This window comes from Myotis lucifugus, unplaced genomic scaffold (assembly GCF_000147115.1).
Source record: "Myotis lucifugus unplaced genomic scaffold, Myoluc2.0 scaffold_21, whole genome shotgun sequence".
NCBI classification, from domain to species: domain Eukaryota; kingdom Metazoa; phylum Chordata; class Mammalia; order Chiroptera; family Vespertilionidae; genus Myotis; species Myotis lucifugus.
Window position 1 is genome coordinate 6,335,288 of NW_005871069.1, and position 10,081 is coordinate 6,345,368.

Sequence of the window (10,081 nt, forward strand, 5' to 3'; positions counted from 1 at the left end):
CATGCCCAGGTTGTGGGCTTGATCCCCAGTAGGGGGCATGCAGGAGGCAGCCAATCAATGATTCTCACTCATCATTGGTGTTTCTATCTCTCTCTCCCTCTACCTTCCTCTCTGAAATCAATAAAAAATATATATATTTTAAAAAGATCTAGGACTCTAAAGAAAAATAGAGTTCCTTCCAAACACAGAGCCATGTTAAAATGAATCCTACTACAGCTTGCGTTAGTAATTTTGAAGAACCGTTTCCTTACTAATTACAGAAACAAATAGGGGAGAGAATGGGCCACACCATAGGGACAGAGTTCTAGGCAGGTGGGTCTGGCCTAAAAAGAGACTTCGTGGGTGGTAGCCGACATCACTTCACACCAAGTGTCCCTCTAATGCCGCACTGCTCAGTTCCGGTGTGTTGGCCTTGTTAACCAGAGAAGAGGGATGCCACACTGACGCAGTGTTCCAGTGCCAAACTTTGTGGCATGCATGGCCTCAGCAACATGGAAATATACAAGCAACGAAGCCATGTTCTCAGCCCCCACCTTGGACAAAGTGCACACTCAGACACCTGCCCGGCTCCCCGCGCAAACAATTCCTTCCTCTGACAGTGTGCTAGCAGCCCATCCTCTCTCTTTCCAGAAGGTGAGATAGAGGAAGGCTTATTTATGGCTTTAAAAAACTACTCAGAATTTGGGATGGCTTTGGATCCTTCCTCAACGTGGCTCCTCCTTTCAAAGAAAGACCAGGTGAGGCAATGATGCAGATCGATGAAGCCACTGGGGTCACTTAATCCCCCTGAGGTAATCAGTCATTTATCTGCCTCTCCCCTGCTGCCCAGCTCAGCAGCCTGTAGCGGGAGGTGACTGCTCAGCCAGGGAAGGGCAATGGCACTTGGGTCCTGAAAACCCTGTAGGGTGGCTTCCGGTTCTTCTGCTGAGCGCTGGCACAGCTCGCCTCCACCTCTGGCCAGCTTCCACCTGACTGCACATCTCCTGACTAAAACACTACAAAATAAGGGACGGTATCAGCAGATAAATTCCTTTGTATGGCTTTCCAGTGTCACGAATTTCTATCTTCAACTGAGTCTAGTCTAGAGTTTATGTCACCGTGGAGTTTTGTAATTAAATAAATATATTTTCTCCTTCCAAAATTTCAAGTTGCTTCTTTTTCGTATCAAACAATTTCTGATTCATAGCTATCCATCTCTTTTTTCTTCACCACCCTGTCTTCTCCTTTTTTAGAGGGTGGATGCTATTTCTTCTATTTCCTTTTAGAGGATTTTAAATATACTGACATCAGTGACTTCTTTAGATTTCTCTTTTATTTCCCTCTCATTTCTTAAGTTTACTGGGTATCCTTTATGTATTAGCAGTCCCAGCCCTGAGATTTTAGTTCATCTGAGCAGGGGTGTCTTATTGCTGTTGTTTCTGCCCTGGTTTACTTCTCTGGGTCTGCAGTCTTGTCGCTCTTCTACATGGACCTCTGGGGCCTCCTCTCAGAACCAGTGTAACAGGATCACTTGAGTTCTGGTCTCTCAGGGATGGTGAAGACCTAGTCCTCAGGCCAGAGCCAAACTCAGCTCTGTGCTCAGGTGGGACTCTCTTCTCTCCACGCCTTCCGCAGCGCTCAGTATTGCACATGCCCCCAGGAGAGGTTGGGTCTGGTCCCCTGATACTTGCCTCGAGCTCCTGCCCATACGCCCTTGCAGGTGTTGAAAGTCAGCGCACACCACCTGTTTTCCACCCTGGAGCCTGTAGGCCAGCACTTGAGCCCCACCTGCTGTTGTGTGTTCCACTTTGTTTACATCCATAGAGTTGACTTTTAAAAAGTTTTAAAAACAAACAAGCAAACTCTCTGTGTTTAGAACAGAGAAAGGAGGGGAGTTCTACATAAACTCATTCTTCCATACTATCCAGGGTCATCCTGTCACTTCTCATTCCACAGAAATATGGTGTCTTACTCGATCAATCTATCAAATATTATCTGGAAAACACCAGTTATGGCTCCATCTATTTTCAGAAAAAGAATCCATTGATCTATTTGTTTGCCTTTACAACATTATCACACTGTCTTGATTATTGTAGTTTTATAATGTCTTGAAATCAGTGTTAGCCTTTCAAATTTGTTGCTCTTTTCAAGGCTGTCTTTTACTCTTCTAGGTCCTTTGCATGCTTATGTGAATTTGAGATCTAGACTGTCAATTTCTATTAAAAAGTTGGGTGGGGTCTTGATTGGTATTCGATTGAATCTATAGGTTAATTTTGGGAGAATAAACACTTTAATATATTAAGTCTTCTCACTCGCTAATATTCTCAGTCATCTCTCTACTTATTTAGGTATTCTTCAATTTCTCTTAGCAATACTTTGTAGTTTTCAGTGTATAGTTCTTCCTCATCTTTGATCACATTTGTCCCTAAGTATATTATATTTTTGATGCTATAAAATTGCTATTGTTATTTTTTAAATGTCAATTTCAACTATTCACTACTAGTATGTAAAAATACAATTGATTTTTGTGTATTAATTTGTGTCCTGCACCTTGCTTAACTCATCTGTTACCAAAAAAAAGCAAAAAAAAAAAGCTGTGTGTGTGTGTGTGTGTGTGTGTGTGTATTCCTTAGGGTTCTCTCTATATGATAATGTACCCTGCAAACTGAGATAGTTTAGCTCCCTCCTTTCCAATCTGTATGCCATTTATTTCTTTCTCATTACTAACCTCTTGGGTTAGAAGTTATAATACGATATTGAGTAGAAATGTCCAGAGTGGGCATCCTTGTCTCGATCCTGCTCTCAGGGACAAGTTCTCAGTCTTTCACAACAAGTTAAATGCTAGCTGCGGGCTTTCATAGATGCCCTTTATCAAGTTGAAGAAGTTCACTTCTGTTTTCTCATTTTATGAGAGTTTTTATTAGGAATGGATGATAAATTTGGTCAAATTTTCCCCCACCCCACATCTATTCGACTGACCATGTTATTTTTCTCTTTTAGTTTATTAATAAGTGAATTATATCAATTAAACATTAATGAAACCTTGTATTCCTGGGATAAACCCTACTTGGTCATGTTGTATTAGTATCCTTTTTGTTTATTGCTATATTTTACTTGTTAAAATTGTTTAGAATTTGTTTATGTTTATGAGTAATATTGGTCTAGCAGTGGTCAGCAAACTGCGGCTCGCGAGCCACATGCGGCTCTTTGGCCCCTTGAGTGTGGCTCTTCCACAAAATACCGACTTCTGCAACATGGGCCACGAAGTTTCAATCGCACTGTACATGCGCGCCCGCACATGGTATTTTGTGGAAGAGCCACACTTAAGGGGCCAAAGAGCTGCATGTGGCTTGCGAGCCGCAGTTTGCCGACCACTGGTCTATAGTTTTATTTTAATGTCTTTGTCTGCTTTTAGTATGAGAGTAATGCTAGCTTTACAGATAGAGTTAGGAAATATTTTCTTTTTCTTTTTTTCTTCAATTTTCTGGAAGAGTTCCCAAAGAATTGTTAAAATTTCTTCCTTGGCCATTAGGTATATTTCACCAATAAAGCCACTTAGGCCTGAAGATTTCTTTATGGAAGGTTTTTAACTAATTCAATTTCTGTAATAAGGATTGGCCTATAAGATTATTAACTTCTTTTAAGTTTATTAATTTGTGTATTTAAAGGAATTTATTTATTTGTCTAATTTGTTGAGTTTATTGGCAGAAAGATATTTTTCTTTTTTTTTATTCTAGTTTCTTAAAGTGAAACAGGTAATTAATTTAAGAGTTTTTTTTTCTTTTTCTAATATAGGTGTTTAGTGATATAAATTTCCAAATTTTGATATGGTGTGTTTTTATTTCCATTCACTTCAAAATGCTCTCTATTACTACTTTGATTTCCTTTCGATCCCTGGGTAATTTTGAAGTATGCCATTTAGTTTTCAAATATTTGGAGATATCTTTGTGTTATTAATTTCTAATTAAACTTTATTGTAGTCAGAAAATATAGTTTGAGTGACTTTAAATTTTTAAAATTTGAGGTTTAAATATTATGGCCCAGAATATGGTCTATCTGGTAAATGTGTGCACCTGAAGAAGTGTGTATTTTGCTGTTTGGTGGAGTATTCCATAAATGTCAATTTAGTCAAGCTGGTTATGTGTTGTTCTAATGTTCTATGTTCTTACTAATAATATGCTTGTATCCATTATTGAAAGAAGTATTGCAACCTCTGACTGCAATTGCAGGTTTATCTGTTTATATCTCCCTACAGCTGTATCAGTAATTGCTTATTTATTTGAGGCTCTGTTATTTGAAGCATAAATATTTAATCCCTTTGATGAATTAACTCTTTTACCATTGTAAAATTGACTTTTTTTTTTTTTTAGTAATAACATTCTCTGTTCTGAATTCTACTCGGTCTTATATTAATATGACCAAACCACATTTCTTTTGATTAGTATCAGCATGGTAGTCAATCCTTATTATTCACAGATTCTGTATTTGCAAATTCAGCTACTAGCTAAAATTGATTTGCAACCTCTGGTGCTTTTGCAGTCACTCTCAGACATGCACAGATTAGCAAATAATACAAGTCACCCACGCACTTGTTTCCAGCAGAGGTGCGCCAAGATGATGCTCTTCCTTCTCATTTCAGCTCATACAGAGATGCCCAGGGGCAGAGAGACAGGAGGGGCACAGGCAGTGCAGCACAAGAAGCTCCAGCTCTGGGGGAGGTCGGATGGGTTGAATCTTGACCCTGTCACCTATTAGTGGGGTGGCCTCAGGCAAGTGACTTAATACTTCCAAACCACATGTTCTCTTTTGTAAGATAAAGAAAATAGAACATTTAAGATTAAAATCTACGTGAGCCACACACACATATTTCACTTAGGTGAAATAGTTCAGTATTCACTCAGTGTTCATGGAAACTTTATCCTATATAACAAAGAGGTAATATGCAAATTGACCATCGCATCCTCACACAAGATGGCCACCACAAGATGGCCAGCAGGGGAGGGCAGTTGGGAGCGATCAGGCCAGCAGGGGAGTGGTTAGGGGGTGATCAGGCTGGAAGGCAGAAGCGGTTAGGGGCAATCAGGCAGGCTGGCAGGCAAGTGGTTGGGAGCCAGAGGTCCTGGATTGTGAGAGGGATGTCTGACTGCTGGTTTAGGCCTGATCCCACAGGCTGAGGGGACCCAGATTGGAGAGAGTGAAGGCTGGGCTGAGGGACACGTTCCCCCCAGTGCACAAATTTCATGCACCAGGCCTCTAGTAGACTATAACTATGATGAATAATGGCAATTGATTATATATATTGTTCTATCCTTTTACTATCCATTATTTGCATTTTTATATTTAAAGTATTAAAATCTATTTCCTGTTCACAGCATTTGTTTGGGTCTTGTCTTTTTTTTTTTTTTTTTTAATAATAACTGACAATCTATGCATTCTATTTGGGGTTATTTAGACCATATATATTTAATGAAATTATTTATATGACTAGTTTTAAACCTGAAGTTTACTACATGTTTTATATTTGACCCATGTATTATTTGTTTCCTTTCCCTTCTTTTTAAGGTTTCTTTTGGGTTATTAGAAGTCTTATGATTACATTTTATTTTTTCGTTACCTTATTTGTCATAACTCTTCATTTTCATATTTAGTGATTGCTTACATCTTTAATTTAACATAGCCTAACTGTAATTGATTTGATAACTCTTTACATGTAGTCTAAGAATATACTTATAATACTTTACAATAGTATACAGTACTTCCATTTCTTCCCTCCCAATCTTAATGCATTTGCTATTATACCTTTTACTTTCACATGTTTTAAATTTCAAACTCATTGTTTTTATTTTTTTTAAACACTCAGTTATGTTTTAAAGATATTTAAATAAGCCCTGGCCAGTGTGGCTCAGTTGGTTGGAGTGTCAGGTAGTGGGTTAAAAAAAAAGATATTTAAATAATATTAAAAATCTTATATATTTATGTATGTAGTTACCATTTCTAGTGCTCTTTGTTACTTTGTATAGATCCCAATTTTCATCTGGTATCATTTTTCTTCTTCCTAAAGAACTTCAACATTTCTCATAGGGTGGGTCTACTAATGATGAAATCTATTCTATCCTATCTAATAAAAGAGAAACATGGTAATTAGCATACGACCGCTACCCTTCCCATTGGCTAATCAGGGCGATATGCAAATTAACTGTCAGCCAAGATGGCGGCTAATTTGCATATGTAGGCACAATGCTGGGAGGCGAAAGGGAAAGGACGGAAGATGAAAGGGAAAGGACGGAAGAAGCCCCCTGCCACTGATGGTGATCGGAAACCCAGGGGGAGCTAAGAGCCGGGGGCAGGGCAAAGGCGGCCCTGGGGCCACCTTTGCTCTGCCTCCCAGCTGTGATCAGAGAACAGGCACCTTTTCGCCCCGTCAGTGATAGGGGAAGCAGGGGTGGAGACAAGCAATGGGAGCTGGGCAGGGACGGAGGGGGCAGTCGGGGAAGCTAGGGATCCCTCGCCCAGGCCTAAAGCCTGGCCAAAAGACGTTAGGCCTGGGCAGGGGTGGAGCCTGCAATCGTGGGGAGCTGGGGGTCCCCTACACAGACCTAACGCCTTGGCCAGAGGCGTTAGGCCTGGGCAGGGGCGGAACCAGCCATCGCAGGGAGCAGGGGCGGAATCAGCGATTCTGGGAAGCTGGGGGTCCCCTGCCCAGGCCTAAGGCCTCGGTCAGAGGCATTAGGTCTAGGCAGGGGCAGAGCGGGAGATCGCGGGGAGCTGGGGGTACCCTGCCCAGGCCTAATGCCTTGGCCAGAGGCGTTAGGCCTGGGCAGGGGCGGAGCCTGCAACCGCGGGGAGCTGGGGGTCCCCTGCCCAGGCCTAATGCCTTGGCCAGAGGCATTAGGCCTGGGCAGGGGCGGAACCAGCCATCGTGGGGAGCAGGGGCAGAGTCAGTGATCCTGGGCAGCTGGGGGTCCCCTGCCTTGGCCAGAGGCGTTAGGCATGGGCAGGGGCGAAGTCAGCAATCGTGAGCAGCTGGGGGTCCCCTGCCTAGGCCTAACGCCTTGGCCAGAGGCATTAGGTCTAGGCAGGGGCAGAGCGGGAGATCGCGGGGAGCTGGGGGTCTCCTGCCCAGGACTAATGCCTCCACCAGAGGCCTTAGGTCTTGGCAGGGGTGGTGCCAGAGATCGTGGGTAGCAGGGGCGGAGCTGGGAATGGTGGGAGCTGGGGGTCCCCTGCCCAGGCCTGACACCTCTGCCGGAGGCCTCAGGCCTGGGAAAGGGGCCGATCCGGTGATTGGCGATCGGAGGGTGATGAGGGTCAACTCCTCTGGCCGAGGCATCAGGCCTGGGTGGGGGGCGGAGCCGGTGATTGGGGGGAGATGGGGGTCTCCTGTCCAAGCCTGAAACCTCTGGTGGAGGCTTCAGGTCTGGGCAAGGGGCTGATCAGGCGATCGGAGGGTGATGGGGGTCGACGCCTGAGGGCTCCCAGTATGTGAGAGGGGGCAGGCTGGGCTGAGGGACACTCCCCCGCCCCCCCACGCAGTGCACGAATTTCGTGCACCAGGCCCCTAGTATCTATATAATTCTTTATATTTTCTTTCACTTTTTAAAGGTATTTTTTCTGGGTATAGAATCTGAACTTGACAGACTTATTTTTTTCAGTACTTCTTTCAGTTTTTAAATGTCTTTTCACCTGACGTGTTCATGATGAGAAATCTAATGTCATCCTAATTTTTTCTTACTTTATGTATCTTTTTTTTTTTTCTGGATGCTTTTAAGATTTTCTTTGTCACAGAAAAAAATTGTTGTGATTAGAGTTTTTTTCATGATATAGTTTTCTACTTGTTTCTTACGCTTGGGGTTCAACAACTGTCATTAATCTATGAGTCTCTAGTTTTCATCAAATTTAGAACAATTTGGATCATTATTTTTTCAAATAATTTTTCTCTCACTTTTTTCTCCTCTAATTTGGGGACTTCAATCACATGTATATTAAGCCACTTGAGGTTGTCCTGTTGTTCACTGATGCTGTTTTCATTTTTAAAAATTCTCTTTTGTGTTTCATTTTTTATAGTTTTTATTACTATACCTTCAAGTTCACTAATGTTTTCTTCAGCAGAGTCTAATTTCACATTAATTCCATCAAGTATATTCTTTTTTAAAATACATTTTTATTGATTTCAGAGAGAGGAAGAGAGACATAGATAGAGATATCAATGATGAGAGAGATCATGGACCATCTGCTCTTGCATGACCCCTACTGGGGATATAGGCCCACCACCCGGGCATGTGCTCTGACCAGGGAATCAAACTGTGACCTTCTGGTTCATAGATCAGCACTCAACCACTGAGCCACACCAGCTGGGCCCATCAAGTATATTTTTGATCTCCACACACTATAGTTTTTATTCCTAGAAGTTTGATTTGGTCTTATAAATACCTTTAAAATCTCAACTTTCTAATATATGGAATGCAACTATAGTATCTGTCTTCAATGTCTTTGTCTGCTAATTCTAACATCTATATTGGTTCTGGGTCAGTTTAGATTGATTGATTTATCTCTTTGTTGTTGCTCATATTTTCCTGCTCCTTTGTATGCCCACAATGATAGCACTAACAGCACTTATCCTTCCTTGCAGTCTTTGCTTGGCTCTGGGTAGTCTCCTCACATGCATATGCTGATTAGTTCTCAGTGCACTACCCCAGAGGGATGCCCTGCACCCTTGGAAGTTTCCTCTTTGTGCTGAAGTCTGAAATCTTCTCTAGGCAGTGTGCTGGGCCCACCTCTGTGTTCATCATTTTAATTGTATCGTTTCTGTGGTTTTCTGATATCTATTGTCTCACAAACTCCTGTTTTATAAATTTATCTGCTTTTTTTGGTTATTCCTAGTGGGAAGGTAAATCCTGTCCTCATTACTTTATCTTCGCCATAAGCAGAAATCTAGTTTCATATGACGCAGTAATTCCATGTCTGGGTATTTAATACTGCATCATATGAAACTAGATTTCTGCTTATGGCCAAGATAAAGTAATGAGGACAGGATTTATCTTCCCACTGGAAATGAAAACATTAATTTAAAGAGATATGTGTAACTCTATGTTTATTGTAGCATTTACAATAGCCAAGAAAAAGCAATCTAGGTTTCCATTGATAGAGAAATGGATAAAGAAGATATGATATACATATATAAGTATTTATATAATATATGATGTATATATAATATATACAGTGGAATATTAAGCAGCCCAAGAAAGAATGAAATGTATGAAATATTGCCATTTGAGACAACATGGATGGACAAAGAGGGTAAAATAAGTCAGAGAAAAACAAATGCCATATGATTTCATTGATATGAGGAATCTAAAAACAGAAAATAAATGACTAAACAAAAACAGACCAATAGAAACAGAGAACAAGCTGATGATTGCCAGAGGGTAGCAGGATGGGGTGAATAAGGTGAAGGGGAATAAGAGGTACACACTTCCAGTTATAAGAAAATATATGTCATGAGGAAATATAGAATAGTCAATTCTATTGCCATAACTTTGTATGACAGATGGGTACGTGCCTTAGTGTGGTGATCATATTATAAGATACTAGAGGCCCGGTGCACAAAATTCGTGCACTCAGGGGCTGGTCCCTCAGCCTGGCCTGCACCCTCTAGCAGTCCAGGAGCCTTCAGGGGATGTCCAACTGCCACGGAGGCAGGAGAGGCTCCTGCCACCACTGTTTTGCTTGCCAGCCATGAGCCCAGCTTAGGGCTTTTGGCTGAATGGTTCCTCTGAGCCAGTCATCGTGTGTATCTGCCCTCCCCCTGCCCCCTGATTGATCGCCCCACAAGGGTGGTCTGGAGGCTCAGGCCACCCGGCTGTCGGTGCTGCAGTGAGTGGGCAGGCCTCCTTCTGCGGGCAATCAATCTGGGGGCTCCACGATCGATTGCCCCACAGAGGGAGGCCCAGGCAACCAAGGGATCTCACCCCATGCCTGTCGCCTGCTGAGGGAGCGACTAGTGGTGGGTGGGAGGCGGAGCAATGCCTCACGAATGGCAAGCAGAGGCAGTAGCAGGGGCGGGGAAGCTTGCCAGCAGCTGGGGGAAAGAAAGCCCTGATAG

The 10,081-nt window shown here is 42.4% G+C and overlaps 1 protein-coding gene across 1 annotated transcript in view; it reads right to left on the reverse strand.

Annotated features, from left to right (window-relative positions):
* The window catches only part of SH3RF3 (SH3 domain containing ring finger 3), a 91,582-nt gene that overhangs the window by 20,569 nt on the left and 60,932 nt on the right, over window positions 1-10,081 (reverse strand). The window lies entirely within an intron of this gene.